The sequence below is a fragment of the Malaya genurostris genome, chromosome 3 (assembly GCF_030247185.1).
Source record: "Malaya genurostris strain Urasoe2022 chromosome 3, Malgen_1.1, whole genome shotgun sequence".
NCBI lineage: Eukaryota > Metazoa > Arthropoda > Insecta > Diptera > Culicidae > Malaya > Malaya genurostris.
Window position 1 is genome coordinate 185532157 of NC_080572.1, and position 18965 is coordinate 185551121.

The following is an 18965-nucleotide window of genomic DNA, read 5'->3' on the forward strand; positions in this document are numbered from 1 at the left end:
CATGCTTCAATCCACCTAGTGGTGTAATGATGCATTTCTCATATGAATAATTTTCGCCTATATATTACAGCAAAAACTCACAAAAATACTACAATTGAAAAAAGTTTAAAAAATAGTTTTGAAAATTTTTGGTGTATAATACTCACACTACATTTGAATTTATGTTAGTGAAAATCTATTCAATCATATGTGAGAAAGTAAAGTGAGCTCCATTATTGTCGGTATTGCTGGAACCGAAAGCTGGATAAAGTCGGTTTTCACAGTGATTGTATAACCTTTCTATATGAGAAAAGCAAAAATCAAATTTAACCAAATAATTTCAATTTATAAATTTAATTTTGTATTTTCAGGGTTATTTTTCGGAATTGTCCAAACATAAATTGTTGTTTCTGAACATATAGCAATGTATGTTATAAAATGAAAATAAGAGGAAACAATAAAACAAAATTTCTTAGAATATGTTTGGTTTTGGCTGTTTGAATATGGAAAATCGAAATTCTTAATAATATTTCAAAAACAGCATTTTCGGAAATTCATGATAACTGATCGGATTCGTAAACTCATTAAATTGTAGTGTGTTGTTATGAATAGCCAAATCTGTATCTGAGTATTAAACAGTTTTTAGGGATTACAAAGATGTATAGGTGGCAAAATGGACCGTGAGCGATCTTAGTCGTCCTTATAGTGACACTACAAAGAAAAAAAAAGATGTATAGGTGATTAGTAGTCCACAAAAAATATCACAGTCAGCATCTCTAGCTTATGAACCGAATGAGCAGTACACGGCTCATGCTGAAGATATTGATCTGTAACCAAGAATGAACAATTTCGCTATAGACGAGAAAATAAATTATAAGAAGATTTTGATTACAAATTAAATGACTAAATTGACCATCTTAAACAACATGCACAAATATGTCTTCCTCATTTTAGTTTATTAAAAATACTCATAGTTTATGACTATGCATAGTTAGTGTCTGTTTTACTGGCGAACAAGACGTGTCGTGAGCCCACAGCACTCAATCACTGAAAATATTCCGTATTTCTATGTGTCGGTTTTTCACGATACGCTTTGTGCGGATTCGTTCAATTCATGTGGTTGAAATTTTGCGCCCCTTATTCTGGCAGTGAATTTTACCTCGTTCATACCAAACATTTTTTTTAGAAAACTTCAACTTTTAGTTTGTTTGGATTTATTTTATTCAAAAAATTTATTCAGGCCTATATGCGTATAAGCTTTGCGTGGCAGATTGAGCCGTTTTTTAAAATAAATTTTATCTTTGTCACCCTTTTTCTAAGGGGGAGAAGCTTCCATTTCCTTCCAACGATGATTGAGGAGCACTTTGTTCGTGGCTCGTCTCGTCATCCATTCCGTATCGGCGGTGTTGTTGTGAACCGTTATATTGTAAGTGTTTTTTCAATTTTTTTCTCACTGTTGTTCGTAGCCTTGTGCTCATTGCTGGTTGCTGTAGATACGGTTGGTTGGACATTGATTACAGTTCCTTACTGGTTTGATGCAGAAAGCATTTTTGAAGCAAAACTACTGAGTTCAATTGTTACCATTTCTGAACGTTGTCCTTGTCTTTCGTTGAAGATATCCTTTTCCCAGGTTCAGTGCAAGGTTTGCCGTAGTGTGTAGGTTGTTCACAAAACTGACATGTAATCAGATGATTTTCATAGGTAATCAGCGTTTTACACGGATTTATCCCGCCTTGACCACAAATGATGTAAGATGGAATTGTCTTACGTAGTTGGATACGTACCACTTGCATGCCATTCCGGATACCGGGGAAAACTTCCGTCACACTTCCCTTCCAATGGAAAGAATTTCACCGTACTGCAACATATTTTTCCGAACGAACTGATCGCTGACCTGTAGTAGAAGGTTATGTACATGTACTTTCATACCATTGTCCACCATGTAGACCGGGAATTTGTAGTTAATATTGTCACACTCAACGCTGTGCACCTCGTTGTAAACTAAGGCGACTGCAATTGCAGCTCTTTCACGTTTAAACATAATGTACACACAGTTAGACGCCTTGTTGAATTGAATCTCAGTTACATTATTAGCGTCTAGATGCATTAGTTCTTTAAGTAAAAGAAATCAATATAAATTGAAGTTGGTCTTGTAGGCCAAGTTTCAGGTTTTGTTAAATCGTATTTGCGTATTTGGATGAGATGCAAACACAAACTGAAGATTTTTTGGATATCTCATACAACTGAAAATTTTATTATAAATTGCTAAAAATATTTCCGATGAGCGCTATACTCAATAACTCAATGAGCGCTATACTCAATAACTAACAGAAGAGTACACCGCCATGCTTCAATAAAACTAATATCACAAAAGTATCGGATTCAAAGACTATATATAAATACTATATATAGCAAAAGTAAGCAAACAGGAATCTTATATTCTCACTAGACTATCGTTTAATGGTCAGTAACAATTGACAATGATAGAAAACTTTTTGAAGTGTGTGTCTATCAGATTGTGAAAATGTAACACTCCCGACGATCGTATATACTATATGATTAACTTTTTTTTTCTATTTCCCATTTTATCAATAGGTGGATTGGTAATACACATAGTAATACTACTACTAGCAACCGAACAAGCAACTAACCAACCAACCAACCAACCAACCGATGATCGACCGATGAATATGTAATTGAGTTACGACGGTTGTGATCAAACAACCTGCCGAATTACGGTTTCGTGTGTCGATTATTGCTCACTGACGCGCAAAAGAGCGTAAGATCGAAAAAAAAGTGAAACGTTCAAAATAGATAGCAGCAGCAGCAGCAGCAGCAACAGCAGAGAGAGTGAAACGAGAGCGGTCTGTGTGCGTATGATAATGAGATGTTCGGCATCGAGAAGATGTATGCGTTGGGTGTAGTAGAGTAGTGCAACAGTCAAGTTAAGTGAGTACGACGCAAGAGAGCAAATTTGTTCGATATCTGCTCCTGTCCACCATTGGGTCTATTATCTCCGTTCGATCAGTGCCCTCGCGCGAAGTGTTATAATCTCGAAAGTTATCAAGTAGCAACTCGCAACATGCAGTGGATATGATCTTCCATCTTTTCACGTGCCAATTCTGCAGCTGCGAACGTAGATGCCTATAGATTGTTGTGAATTTATCTGTTCAGGTAAGCTATGAACGATTCTCCCTAATAGCATTTTTAATTGTATTAAATGCTAAACAAATAAAAACAGTATTATATGTCGCTAACAATCGAACTAAAAATGTCGTAAACATTACTATCAACAAAGTTGCAATATTAGCACTGAAAAGCCACAACCCACTCGCTCCGCGTTTTGTGGTTTGTTTGATTGCCTGAAATTACTTTTTCGCGCGGTTCGGTGCCTTCTAAACTTTGCCAGTGCTGGATATGGTAGTGTTCGTTCAGGGTTATTACGTGACGATTTAGCGACTGAGGTGTTGCTATATAACCACCGGTTACTGCCAGTAGATTTAATTTAACGCGTGAGCCGATTTCGTGCTTGCTGTGGCCTTGAATTTATTTGGCTTCGCCAATCAAAATCTGACCACATTTTTTTGGTTAATAGTCGTACCGTTTTCACGGCACCAGTTTCATTTCGAGCATTGGCCAATCAACGTTGGGATCTACCATTAACCTATCGCTATAAAAATTCACCGTGATAAATATGATGTTTTTGAGGTATCCAGGCCTGAGTACGATTTCTAGTCTCCGCTGGCACCGCAAGTTTGCTGACGAAAAGGCGGCTTTTGATTCCGACCTGATACCGACTCCGTTTTACTCGGTCTAATATGGTCTGATGCATCTCTTTGGTGAAGTGGATTGAGAAGGGTGTCGCTTGAAACAGACGGTTAGTTAGTAAACGTTTTCAAGTTAGTCGTCTCATGTTTGTTGAAAGTGATCACCTCTTCGAATTGACTCGTACTGTACAGACCTATTGCTTCCATAGTGTAACGATCCTACTGACATGATTAATCCTTCTAGGTTGATCCTCGAACATATGACAACTTGATATTAAAATCGGTAGTTCATAACAGTATCCTAAATTGGGGGGTTTGACGTGAAAACGTCTATGGGACATCTTTTCAAATTTTACCCTCTTAGAGAGTGATAGGTTTTGCATCGTGACTATCTCTTGTTGTTTCTACCCGATCAAATGGTAATAACAGAATTATAACAACTGGAGTAATTTATTTCAGAAATATTTTGTAACAAATTTTGAAATATTTTTGGCTGGTAAGCTATTAAAATAACAAAACACTACAAAGATCAGCCCCATGGGGTTTTTCGAGCCATTAATGTGGAACAAGGCAACCAAAATTTCTAATGATCGACATTTTTAATCAATCGTCACACTTTTGAATCCGCAATTGGACGAGAGTTTTCTTATATTGATCTTGATTAGGAGCCAACACCACACATTGCTTGTTTTATAGCCAACGAAATTACACCAATATCCCAAATGTATGCAATTATATCTTTGTACATACTTGCGATACGATTTTGATATTAAAGCTTCTCTTCGCCAAGCTTGTGTTCAAGTTTTGTATGCAAGCAGTTATTTTTATAGCGTTAAGTTTCTCTACCATTCTGCGATTTCGGTTGAAGCGATAAACTTTTTCTCATTATCAATCGAGTTCATCTTATATTAGTTAGAAATAAATCGCACTCAAACTTTATCCTGGGGTAGTTGTCAATTTCTCAGGCGAAACGACATAACATGGAATTTCTTTCGAGCTTGCATGACACAAGATCAGAGCATACCAATTAAAGCTTCAAATCGTTTTATGGCACTTTTTGTCTTGCTGCAACAACCTACCTGTAGCATGCTACGCGTAGGACTGAAATGTTAGCTATAATTTCGCTTCTATTTATACATTCGCGTGCTTCCAACAGCTTCGCTTTTGCTTTTGCGTTGATTGACCAATCAGAGCGATGCTTTCCCTTTGATGTATCGCTTACTCCTTCAAAACCGTCGTCTATGACAGGGAAATCCGGTATGCCGGAGAATTTTAACAGACGAATAGGACACTGCTCACTACTAATCAAAATTTCAGCCATATGTAATTGAAGCCAAATGAATGAAAAACTTACATAAAAGATGATTTTTTGGAAAAAGATACGCTCAGAGACAGGGCTCGAACCTGCATTCTTATGCATTCTGTGTATACGAGCTACCATTTCACTACCCTAAGCCTTGTGATAGACACAACTCAAAAACACGACTAGGCATGATAAAGCGTACATCGAACATGGTCTACATCCTAGCCGTCTCACAACCGTTACCATACATCCAAACAATACTCTCTTCATCAAACAATAGTCTTCTCGCTCTATACCTATTTTCCACTCAAGCACTTAGTAGGAGAGTGTATTTAGATTCGCTTGTCACTTTTTCTACTGGTGCCAGTCGCTGGCTGGATATCGCCAGCGACAGACCCTATAAAGGTTGTATGATAGTCTGTCACGTTCGATGTGTGCTTTAACATGCCTAGTCGTGTTTTAGAGCTGTGTCTATCACAAGGCAGGGTGGCGAAATGGTAGCGCGGATGCACGAAATGCATAAGAATACAGGTTTGAGTCCTGTCTCTGAGCTTATCTTTTTCCAAAAAATTATCTTTCCTGTAAGTTTTTCATTCATAGCTCAGTGTTTGTAATGACTGAGTGGAAGCATATATTGGAGAATATTTTCTGCAAGTTTTTCATTCATTTGGCTTCTCCAATATATGTTTCCACTCAGTCATTGCAAAAACTGAACTATGTTGATACGTTAGATACAACAACAGATATTCACGATGCAAAACTTATCATTCTCCAATATATTTTGTGTCGGACCGATTTTAGCACGGTTCGTTTTTGGCAACATAATCGTTCGAATATGGCTTATGTTAACCAGATGATGGCAGAATTTTCGAGTTGAAAGCAATTCCATTATTATATTGTTTACAGCATTAAATGCTGGAAGAACATAACACCCATATACCATTCGAATCAGTTCGTCGAGATCAGCAAATGCGTGCGTGACAAATAATTTCACTTAATTTTCTCGGAAAATTTCTTTTCTACAAACTCAGATTCCTATGAATAGTCGTATGCTCCCAAACAAGGTTCCGAGTTCTGGTTCCAGAACTATAGGATAATATGTGAAACGAAATTAAAATTGTGTAACTCAATTTTCTCGCAGATGGCTGAACCGATCTAAGATTCAAATGAAATCTAAGAATCATCTAAGATTCAAATGAAAAGTTTTAAGATTCTATAAAACATCTTTCTTTTCGGTCAGATCCAACTTCCGGTTTCGAGGATACAGGGTGATTAGTATAAAAATGTCTATTTCACATAAATTAATCAGGTTCATCGGGTTAGCAGATATGGATAGTCGATAACCAAATAAACTTATTTCAGTTTTAGTGGTATTCAGTTTTCGATTCTGAAGGTACTTAAAAATTTAATTCGCACTACGATTTCTCAAAGATGTCTACACTGATTTTTTAACATTTTGAAACAAATGTAAACTATACAGCAGGTGAATTTATCTGACTTCAGCTACACCGATTTTCGAATTCCGGTTCCAGTATCGAATCATTTCTCAAAGCTCAATCGTTTTCTCAAAAAAGCCAAATCGAATTTCAGAAATAAAAATTCAAATTAAAATAAACTTATAGTCCCACACAAAATTAGTTAATTTTATCCAATTCTGATTCTGGAATTACAGGATGATGATTTTTTAAAATTCAAACCGATATAGAAGATGACAATTCCGGAAAGCTTTAAAGTTGGACTCAAAATTATTGCAATTCATTCGTCATATGGCCACACGAAACGGTTTGGGTTATGCTGGTTTCTGAATACCGGCTCTGGAAGAACCTTAAATTATCGTAAACTCTAAAGTGCAACTTACTTGGACATATCATGGAATGTTTAATCGATTGTCGCACTTTTAGATTCAAATTCGATCCGATTTGCAGTTTCGACATTACAGAGTAATGAATGATTAAAATCTCAAATTGCCGCTTAAAACGACGATCAATAAAATGATGTCATGAGAACTAAAACACCGAAGAATATTCATACAAAAAACAACTGCGGATTGATAAAAAAGGTATCATCTCACTGCTAGGTGGGTTAAGCACGTTTTTGACACTAAATTTGCTCGAGATGGCTTAAACTGCTATTGGTTCATTAAACACGCTCAAAGTTCAAATGGCTGTCACTTACGGTTCCGGTGATAAAATGGCATAAGTGACGTAAGCGTCAAAACACATTACCGCTCAATTTTCTTGTATATGAATTAACCGACATCAATAAATGACTAAAATTAGGCTGCGTTTCGAAGATATAGCATATTTATTCTATCCGTATAATTATTTCAAATTCTAATTGTATTATTGCTGATACGCTTGGTCTGAGAAATGTTGCCGAAAATGTGACATAATCGATGAAGTGTGCTTTTGTGAACTACCCGAAACAATCTGATTCAATTCGTGTCAAAAATAAGCGCAAATTAATGTTAGAAATTAACTTAATAAAAAGGCAAAAAATGTTTTGAATTTTATCAGGTTTAAATTTGATCAGGTTCTAACGAGTAAAACAGATTGAAAAAATAACATGCGGATGGAGCTATGTACTGAAACCCGAGAAAATGTTACCGCAGAAACGGGACTCGGACACGTAGCTAGCTCCTATCCGAGGAAAATCCGAGCTAGTTTATCCGAGGAAGACACTGATCCAATTTCAAATTAGCTCAAGATGTCTCTACGTCTTAACAAGACTAAAACATCAGTTCGTGCTCGCATCTCACCCGACACGGTCGAAACAACAGAAACAAAGACAATACGCCAGTGAACAATAGAGTGTACGGAATGGTCAAATACGATTTAACAAAGCCTGAAACTTGGCCTACAAGACCGAATTCAATTTGTATAGATTTCAAGCGTTACAAAGTTAGACCAGCAGCAAATGAAATTGAAATCTTACTTAAAGAACGAATGCATCTAGACGCTAATAATGTAAGTGAGATTCAATTCAACAAGGCGTCTAACTGTGTGTACATAATGTTTAAACGTGAAAGCGATGCACTTGCATTCGCTTCGGTTAACAACGAGGTGCACATCGTTAAGTGTGACAACATTAAATACAAAATCCTTGTGCACATGGTGGACAATGCCATAGAAGTACGCGTGAATGACCTTCCCCCGCAGGCCACCGATAAGTTCGTTCGGGAGAATATGTCGCAGTACGGTGAAATCCTTTCCATCGAAAGGGAAGTATGGCGGAATTGTTTCCCCGGCATCCGGAATAGCGTGCGAGTTGTGCGTATGCAACTACGTAAGGCAATTCTATCTTACATCATTTGTGGTCAAGGTGGGACACGTCCGTGTAAAACGTTGATTACCTATGAAAATCAGCTGGTTACATGTCAGTTTTGTGAACAACCTGCACACTACGGTAAACCTTGCACTGAAACTGCGAAAAGGACATCTTCAACCAAAGACAAGGTCAACCGTTCAACAACGAAAACTAGTGAGCGCAATACTCAACCAATGTACAACAAGGCGCATCTAAAGCAACTAGCAACGAGCTCAAGGCTACGAACAACAAGGAAAACGAAACGAAGACGGACACCAACAACAATACAACCGATGAGGCAATGGATGACGAGACGAGCCACGAACAAAGTGCCCCTCAACCCTCGTAGGAGGGAAATGGCAGCTCTTCTCCTTCTAGAAAAAGAGTGACAACGAGATCCACTTCAAAAAATCCTTTATTTAAAAAATCGGCTAATTCGGCCACGTAAAGCTTGTACACAAATAGGCCCGAATAAAAATATCTTTAAAAAAAGACTAAAACAAATCATTATTTTAATGAGACTGTGTCGATGAAAGAGAAAGGTATTATCACACCACCAGGTGGATTAGGAGTAGGTTTTTTTTTGTTTAGAAGTTCGCGGTGAAAGGCTTTGTTCAAAGGCCTAGTCCTTCCGAATGATTTTTTTTTTACAAATCTACAAACCTGCATCGTGTACTATTCTTTTGTGCTCATCGACTTTATTACCTCTAGGTTTAAATAATTCGGTCAAACTGGCTGTCGTTGCTTCTTGCTTATTGGCGAACGATTCCTTGTGTAATAAAATCCTAGAAATAAGACGGTGATTTCGCATAACATCTGTGGTATGTTTCGTCGTACTTGAGTTCTGAGAAACCAATGTTGCTCCACTCTATAGAATGAACAGTAAAATCGGTTTAAAAAAGAAAGATAAAATTTTGCTTAGAAGTGCAGTGCCTAAGTTTTCTCTTCACATTTGCTTTAAGGCGCTCAAGCATGGCAATTGAAACATAATCTCATAAATTTTGTTAACGAAGCAGTGAACATTTTTAAAATGTTTACTTAGAGACCGTAGGCATCTAAGTGTAAACAATTCCACCCATTGATTCTGAGTGCTTCCCACCCGGTTGCAGATTTGAAGCGTTGGCACTGTAGTCGTATGAAATTGCGGCTAAACACTCATTGAAAGCACTTACTCATCGTCGTAAATTAATTTTAGCTGGAATCTTCGTCCACAGTTTCCTCATAATATAGCCACCAAACGTAAAAACAATCGTTCTCACTCTCAGACGTATGTGACACATGCGACACTTGGATGATGCGTTGGCAGTGAATGAACTTCATATATCAAATTTCCCATGTGCTATCGTGTCGAGCACACGAGTGCCTAGCAAGCGGGACATGACAGATGATTTCCTGTCACACGACGGCCAAACACGCGGATGTTAGCTGTAACTCGACCAGAACGGTGAACCATACGATTCTATGTCGGAGGTCCCTTCCGCTGATTCCTAGAAATCACCATTTGTTTACTCAGTCACTTGATTCGGGATGGTTTGGCGTGAGATCGCACGCTTTCTTTAAATAAATATCCAATTAAAAGCACTGTGTTTAGATGATACAATCTGATGATTAGAGTGCATTACAGTTTAACTGAGTTCGCCGAAAGTGGGCGAGAGGTGATTTGTTAGTTTGTCAACCAATTACAAGAAAAAAAACGTGCCTAATCCACCTAGCAGTGAGATGATACCTTTTTTTATCAATCCGCATGTGTTTTTTTGCATGGATATTCTTAGGTGTTTTAGTTCTCATGACATTATTTTAATTATCGTCGTTTCAAACGGCAAATTGAGATTTTAATCACTCATTACCCTGTAATTTCGAATCTGCAAATCGTATCGAATTTCAATCTTAACGTGTGACATTCGATTGAACATTCCATGAGATGTCGAAGTAAGTTCCACTTTAGAGTTTTTCGTCATTATTTATGGTACTTCCAGAGCTGGTATTCAGGAACTAGCATAACCCAAAATGATTCGAATGGCCATAAATTAATACGCCAAACAATTTACATCTTCTATATCGGTATGCATTTTAAAAACTCATCATCTGTAACTCCAGAATCGGATAAAATTCATTAATTTTGAATGGGACCTTAAATCCTTTTATTTGAATTTTTGTTTTTGAAGTTCGATTTGGCCTTTTTGAAAAAATGAATAAAATGAATGAGAAACGATTCGATACTGGAACCGAACTTCTGAAATCGATGTAGCAGAAATCAGTTAAATTCACCTGAGTATTGTGTGGACATCTTTAAGAAATTGTAGAGTGAATTAAAATTTGGGGGTACATTCCGAATCGAAAACTGAATACCGCTTAAACTGAAATAAATTTATTTCTTAATCGACTATCCAAATCAGCAAACCCGATTAACCTGATTAATTTATGTGAAATGGACATTTTTATACTAATCACCCTGTATCTCCTAAACCAGAAATCGGATCTGACTAATTTTTATAGGATTTTAAGACCTCTCATTTGAATCATAGATGATTCTTAGATTTCATTTGAATCTTAGATCGGTTCAGCCATCTACGAGAAAAATGAATTGCATTATTTTAATTTCGTTTCACATGTCATCCTGTGGTTCCGAAATCAGAAGTCGGATCCAAATTTGTAAGTATACTAGTTTTCATATGAATCTGAGTTTGTAGAAAACGGTTTAGTCATCTCCGAAAAAATTGAGTGAAATTATTTGTCACACACGCATTTGCTGATCTCGACGAACCGAGTCGTATGGTATATGGAAGTTATGTTCTTCGAGCTTTTATTGCTGTAAGTAGTTTAAATCAATATAATTATGTAATTACTTTCAACTCGAAAATGCTGATATCATCTGGTTTACATATGCCATATTCGAACGATTATGTTGCCAAAAACGAACCGTGCTAAAATCCGTCCAAGGCAAATTGTCATGAAAAAGGATGCTGTACACAGTCTTTTGGGCATTTAGAAACAATTGTATGTAACAGTATAAAAAATCGTGTTTTCCGTTGCTCCCAGCATTTCTTTGTCATACAGTGTTCAAAACTTCTACTGCTGGGATAAGGGGAAAAGTCGTTTACACAAATATATTGATATCTCCGTTAAAAATGGACGGATTTTTAAAACTCCGTATAACTCAAAAAGTAAACATCCGATCTCAAACCCATTTAATAGCGTTTTTGGTGACGAGGAGACCTTTCATTTGCGACTAGTTTGATCAAAATCGGTCCAGCCATCTCTGAGATCTCGACCTCTTAGTTGACAACACACATACAGACACACACACATACACACTCACACGGACACTTGCTCAGTTCGTCGAGCTGAATCAATTGGTATATTTCATTCGGCCCTCCGGGCCTCGGAAAAATTTTCTAAAGTCATAGCGAATTCTATACCTATTTTTTATATATATAAAAAAGGTAAAAAGGGACAATCGATTAAACATTTCATGATATGTCGAAGTAAGTTCCACTTTAGAATTTACGGTAATTTACGGTACTTCCAGAGCCGGTATTCAGGAACCAGCATAACCCAAACCGATTCATATGGCCATATGACGGATAAATTGCAATAGTTTTGAGTCCAACCTTCAAGCTTCTCGGGATTGTCATCTTCTATATCGGTTTGAATTTTAACAATTCATTATCATGTAATTCGAGAACCGGAAGTAATAATTGGATAAAATTAATTAATTTTGTATATAAGTTTATTTTAATTTGAATTTTTGTTTCTGAAATTTGATTAGGCTTTTTTTGAGAAAACGATTGAGCTTTGAAAAACGATTTTATACTGGAACCGGAATTCTAAAATCGATATGGCCGAAGTAAGATAAATTCACCTGAGTAGCTGTATAGATTACATTTGTTTCAAAATATTTGAAAATCAGTGAAGACATCTTTGAGAAATCATAGCACGAATTAAATATTTAGGTGCCTTCTGAATCGAAAACTGAATACCACTAAAACTGAAAAAAGTTAATTTTTTGTATCGACTATCCAAATCTGCTAACCCGATAAACCTGATTAATTTATGTGGAATAGACATTTTTATACCAATCACCCAGTATCCCCGAAACCGGAAGTTGGATCTGAGTGAAGAGCAAGATGTTTTATAGAATCTTGAAACTTTTCATTTGAATCTTAGATCGGTTCAGCCATCTACGAGAAAAATGAGTTACACAATTTTGATTTCGTTTCACATATCATCCTGTAGTTCCGAAACCAGAGGTCGGAACCAAACATAATTCAGGAACTTTGTTTGGGAGCATACGACTTTTCGTATGAATCTTAATTTGTAGAAAAGAAGTTTTCCGAGAAAATTGAGTGAAATTATTTGTCACACACGCATTTGCTGATCTCGACGAACTGATTCGAATGGTATATGAATGTTATGTTCTTCCAGCATTTATTGCTGTAAGTAGTTTAAAACAATATAATTTAAAAAAAAATCTGCCATCATCTGGTTTATATATGTCATATTCGAACGATTGTGTTGCCAAAAACGAGCCGTGCTAAAATCGGTCCGAGGCTAAATGTCACGAAAAAGGATGCTGTACACAGTCTTTTTGGTACTTAGAAACAATTGTATGTAACAGTATAAAAAATCGTTTTTTCCATTGCTCCCAAGCATTTCTTTTTCATACAGCGCTCAAAACTTCTACTGCTGGAATAGGAGGAAAAATCGTTTACACAAAAATTTCGATATCTCCGTTAAAAATGGACGGATTTTAACAATCTATGACTTGTTGGATAGGTATTACCGTACGGAATCTAAGTCTGAAAACATATTCTGTTTTCAAGGTCAATTGTGACAGATACTATCAAAAAACTGAAAATTTTGACATAAAACTTCGAATAACTCAAAAAGTAAACATCCGATCTCAAAACCATTCAATAGCGTTTTGGGTGACGGGGAGACCTTTCATTTGCGACTTGTTTGATCAAAATCGGTCCAGCCATCTCTGAGATCTCGACCTCTTAGTTGACAACACACATACAGACACACACACATACACACACACACACACAGACATTTGCTCAGTTCCTCGAGCTGAATCGATTGGTATATGTCATTCGGCCCTCCGGGCCTCGGAAAAATTTTCTAAATTTTGAGCGAATTCTATACCTATTTTTTATATATATAAAAAAAGGTAAAACACACATTTAATTTTCTCAGTTTTCTTTCTTCAATAAACATATGTTTACCATCAGAAGCATATGTTCGCCATTACCACCACCACCACCACCGCCGTCTTTTTATTTAGTCACAGTCAAAAATCAGTGATAATTGACCGTTGGGGCACATCAAGTAATCACTGCCTGCATGATGGAAAGGACGTTGATGAACTCGATTGTTTCAATCAATTTTAATTTAACTACATTAATATGTTAGATGTCCCGCACCGTCAGTTCTGAGATGTTCTTTAGGTTTTTTTCTTGCATCTCTCCATTTGAGGTCTGACACTTACTCGACAATAACACATTCAACGTTTTTCTAGTATTCGCGTAAAACGGTCATCTCCACCTACCATCCTCAGTCCTTCTAACTTAGCATTTGTGGAGGAGGTAATTAGTGCACTTGCCACAGTTCGTCTATGGATGAGTAAGTGCAATTTCAGAATGGTTCAAAAGAATTCAGCAAATTAGTAGCAAGTATTCGGCAACGCAGTCAATTCCGAGAAGTGAGCGTGTCAAAATCCAACGAGCATGTTTTGTGTTTTAATGCGTTTCAATTCGTTCATGAATGAAAACAAATTTTTTTGTGGCATCGAGACATCCTCGTATGTTTTGCTAAGTCGGTGTTTTTTGTGTGCCCTGCTTGTTTAGTTTGCGACATGTTCAAATACTTTCTAAGGCGGTGTTCTGGTCTGGTGTTGCGATGTACGTTTTCCTGTTCTTTTCCTAACACACTACTGAGCAACTCTTTCGAGTTGTCTCATAAAACATCTCTTCTGATTGACATCACAAACGCAACAAAAATGGAACACCAGTAGCAATCATAAGTTAATTTGATTTAATATCGTCACAGTAGTAGTGGTTGCTTCGACAAATATCGCTTGGCGTGCCGGACCGAAACAGTGCCAAAATAATTATCCCTACAGTTCATGATTGAATGGCGTTTCTGGGACGGCGTAGAATCGGCTGTCTGTTGATCCTGTGTCACGTGTAAATGAAATTACACTTCCTGTTGTTCATCACTTAACGACTGGCAGGTGATATGCGGTTTGATTGATTACTCTAATTTATAGCTAACGTCAATAGAGTTTTGATGAATTTATGTATGAATACCAAATGTCCAATTAACGAGTAGTTTGTGCCATGCTCATTTTCAAATATAAAAACCTGTGTTTTATTCCACCTAGTGGTGTAATGATTTCTTTTTGTTATCAATCATACCATCATATATATTACTATGGCATTCTTCAACATAATTTTCTTCGATTCTTGAAAAAAAAATAACCCGAATCGGTTTGTTTGGCCTTCTACTAATAATGACTACCGATTGAAGTAGTGTTGAGGCCGATTTAGGATTTTTTTTACGTTTTTGTTTCGCCCCTTTAGTGAAGGTAGAGAATTTTTAAAACCATTCATTTGTAAAAATCGGTTACGCCATCTCTGAGAAAAGTTAGTACAGTCTGTTACATAAGAAAGTGGTCACTGCTGTGAGCAAGGAAGGCTTTTATCGTATCAAAGAACGCTCACTAGCAACTCTTCACACGATTGAATTCGTGCCATCAAAGAGAGACGGATACCATCGCAGCAACAAAAAACCGGCATGGTTCATTTAACATACAATAGACACCAGTGCGAGAACGAATTTCTCTCGATGACCTGTCCGAGAATCAAAGGCTAGCTCGCTGCTTTAAGGATTCTCTCTGAAGCAACAAACGGTCGGTTATTCTCGTTTCGCGATCCGATTCTGTATGGGCAGTGGATAATTGCGATAGAATCATTTTACTATTGCCGCTTATTCTAACTATGTGCATATAACCTTTGTATAAGTTGTGTCTATGAAAATGTCTGTGAATGCTCCACACAAGGGTTTTGAAATATTGCAACCTAGTATGAGAGTCATCAAATCGAATCATCGATTCGATTTTATGCGATAATTGTCAACTTGCGATTCTCTCTTGATAAATTCCACGCAGCACCAATCATTATCAGACTGTAATTTTTTAAGGGCCGTGAATTACTCAGAGTATGAAGTAGAACGAAGAAATGTAGAAAAATTCTCTCGCGGTTCATGCATTGAGAGACTCGAGTTTTTGTAGCATCTTCTACCGAATTAAAAATGTTGTATACAATATAGATAAAAATCGAGCAGCTGCTGTCAAATTTTCGGCAATCACCAACACTGGTTGTGAGAAAATGAAAAGACTCAACACGAAAATACTTTTGAATATTGTTTTACTAGATCACAAACTTACATGCACATACATTGATAGCAAGTTCAATCCTATTCAGCGTTAATAATGGCTTGACACCTTCGAGGCTTACTTTGAGCGAGCTGTTTCAAATTGTGTGATCGGTTCTTTCCAAGCTTCATCTACATTCGAGCCCAAACATTTTCAATTGGATTGGCATCGGGCGACTGAAAGGGTCAATCCAAGGTGGGACCTTTCGGGTGCGAGCACAAAAAAAACTGCGTATGCGGTACTCATTTCGAGAAAATGCTGAAATCGAATTGTAACCAATAGTCAGCTGATTTATTCTCGCATTGAAGGACACTACTGCCCTCTATGTTAAAAAAAATCCCACCATTCCACTTTACCGATCGCGAGTACTCGTGACCAGAGATGTCCATCTCCTCTGTGTGACGAAGAGCAAGAAAAATTTCTCCCCTCGCACTGACAACTTCAACGAGAGCTCTTCTCTTTCACATTTATACACCACTGTTGTATAAAGTGTGCACGCATCATGAGTGCGTTTGTTTATTTCCTTTTACCTCCTCCACTGAATCGCACCAAAGTGCTAGAGCATTAGCTAATGAAATCTCTGAGGTGGATGCAGATACTTTCACAGAGGTGTACATGCCGGTGAGCACTCTGGTGTGTGGTTTGCGTAGAAGAAGCGTGTGCACGCAAAATCAGCAAAATAAAACAATTTATCGCTAAATTATCGGTTCTCATTGCAAATTTTTTATAGCAAGGCCAGATCTACTCTCTATCAATTGAAGTTCACAGAAGTGTTCGCTCACCATCACGCGCCAGTGATCACTTGGGTGTATTTAGGCGAGAGCACGTGAGAGCGATTCGTGCGAAGAGAATGTTATTCTCTCGCACCAGCTTCTTTCAACACAAGCACGCACTCAAAGTCTGTCTGTCTGGACACTGAGAAGAAGTGCGCTTTCCTCTTTGTGTGGAGAGAGCAAATGTATCCGCAGTGTATAATTGAAACCTACGCCCTGGTGTATCACTCTAGTGAAATGCCATCTCTGATCGTGACCACGCTCTTTTGTAACTGTACCTATATTTTCATTATTTTTCACATAACTCTGGCACCGGAAAATAGTGAGTGCATAGTTTATCCATTTTCTTTGCATATCACCCTGCATCTCCGCAACCGGAAGTTGGATCGGGATGAAAGTCCTCGGTTAAAAAGTCGGTATTGACAGTGATTGCACATAATCTTTCTATATGAGAAAGACATAAACAGATTCGTTGGGATTATAATCATTCATCATCTACTGAACCATTTAGCCATTGTTTGGTTGGTTAGAAAATAAGGGAGTCGAAGTCACAACCAAAGTTCTCGTAACGTGAGCAAAAACACGCTGAAAATCGGCATTCTCACTCTCCCTATTGTGTACATTTCGATTGGGTACCCGGATGATCCCTTAAAACTCTTTATTTGGAATATGTTTACGTTTTGTTCTTGACTTATCAGTGCATAGCAGTTCAAATCAGAATTTCACTATACAAACAATACACAGTGGCATAACATGAATAAAAAACGCGACGTATTTTTTTTCAAGACATGATTAGGTTTTTTTTCACGAACATCTCACAGAAATGAACAAAATTTGCTAATTTTGATAGCTATCAGTGATTTGTTTATGTGTTTTTTTTCTAATTTATATACGTTGTTTTCACATTTTATCACAAAACTCTGGCACCGGAAGTCAGATCCAGACAAAATGCAGAAATTTTGTATGGGACCATAAGAACTGGCAGGTGATATGCCATCTCTGAAAATGAAGTATGTAATTTGAAATTGGAATTGGAATCCACAACAAATTTAGGAATTCCGTATGAAACTGTAAGGCTCTTCCTTTGAACCTATAATTTTGTGAAAATCGAGCCATCTTCAAGAAAAGTGAGTGAGATCCTTTTTGAAATTTCTGATGAATAATTCTGAAACCGGACTCAGATCACCGGAATAGTTAAAGCAGCATAAAACATGTAGTAGGATTATCATTACTATTATGATTATTATTGATATCACAACACCACCGGCACGGTATTACTGCACTACCGGCTGTCTATTTATCAACATTTTTATCAACCGCAGCACCGTCTTTTACCAATATCACACACCAGTAACGGACATCCATAACCGTTTCGTTTTCTTTTTAGCGTGTACGAATTAGAACAAAGCACGCATCGTTCGTGTTGTGTTTTCTTCTTCCACGTTGCACGTACCAGTCCGTTCCGGTGTTGTATTGTGATTCTATATGGCGGTTTGAAAGCTTTGACACTCATCGCCCTCAGAACCGGGAGTCGGATCCGCATGAAATTTCACAATAGCTTTTGAGACATTGTGAGCTTTAATTTAAACTAAGATTTGTCAAAATCGATTCAAGCATCGCTGAGAAATGGAAATGAGTTCTATTTTTGGAGTTTATCTTCACTATTTTCGGTGTTTCCGGAACAGGAAAAGGGGAGACCAGTAGTGCTGAATTGGTTTTATATTATTTGGCAGTTCATTCGTGTCATCATTGTGCAAAACTTAATACAGTTGACCAAACGGCATTTTTTGTGTAAACTGGTCTGGAAAATTGATTCAACGTATTTAGAAGAACAAACCGTACAAATCGCTATTATGCTCGTTTTATTCCAAGTTACCTTTTGGTGCTGAATTGTATGCTAATTTTACTATATAACATAAAACCGAACTACCTTCAGAAGACTAAATCAAGTTTTTTGCTGGAAAAAACTTTAACCGTACAAGATTTTTACCGATTTACTTCAAGTTTTCTCTAGTAATAAAATTCAGTTGGACTTTGATGTGTAATACTGCAGAAGATCAAATATGACCTATCAATATGAGTTCATATTACGAAGAAAACACCAGGAGGCTAATTGCAATAATGAGCAATCTTGTATTAACTAAGCAGCATTTGCGGGCATTTTTTAGTTTTCATTTTTAATTGGAAGAAAAGTGCAGCTGAAGTGCATCAAATGCTTGTGGGTGTTTATGGTGATGATGCTCCAACTGATAAATCATGTAGGGAATGGTTTCGACGTTTTAAAGAATATAGATTTCAGCGTTGAAGACAGGCCTCTTACTGAACAACTAAAAAAATTGAAGACAAACAGTTATAGGCATTATTCGATGAAGATCCGAGTCAAACTCAAGAGGAGTTTC

General features: G+C 37.2%; 1 protein-coding gene across 1 annotated transcript in view; it reads left to right on the forward strand.

Moving 5' to 3' along the window:
* Positions 1-18965, forward strand: part of LOC131438495 (lactosylceramide 1,3-N-acetyl-beta-D-glucosaminyltransferase A-like) — a 105822-nt gene that overhangs the window by 18158 nt on the left and 68699 nt on the right. Inside the window, exon 2 of the mRNA XM_058608572.1 lies at positions 2575-3153. The gene's annotated coding sequence lies outside the window, so the exon portion shown is untranslated. The remainder of the gene's footprint in view (positions 1-2574; positions 3154-18965) is intronic.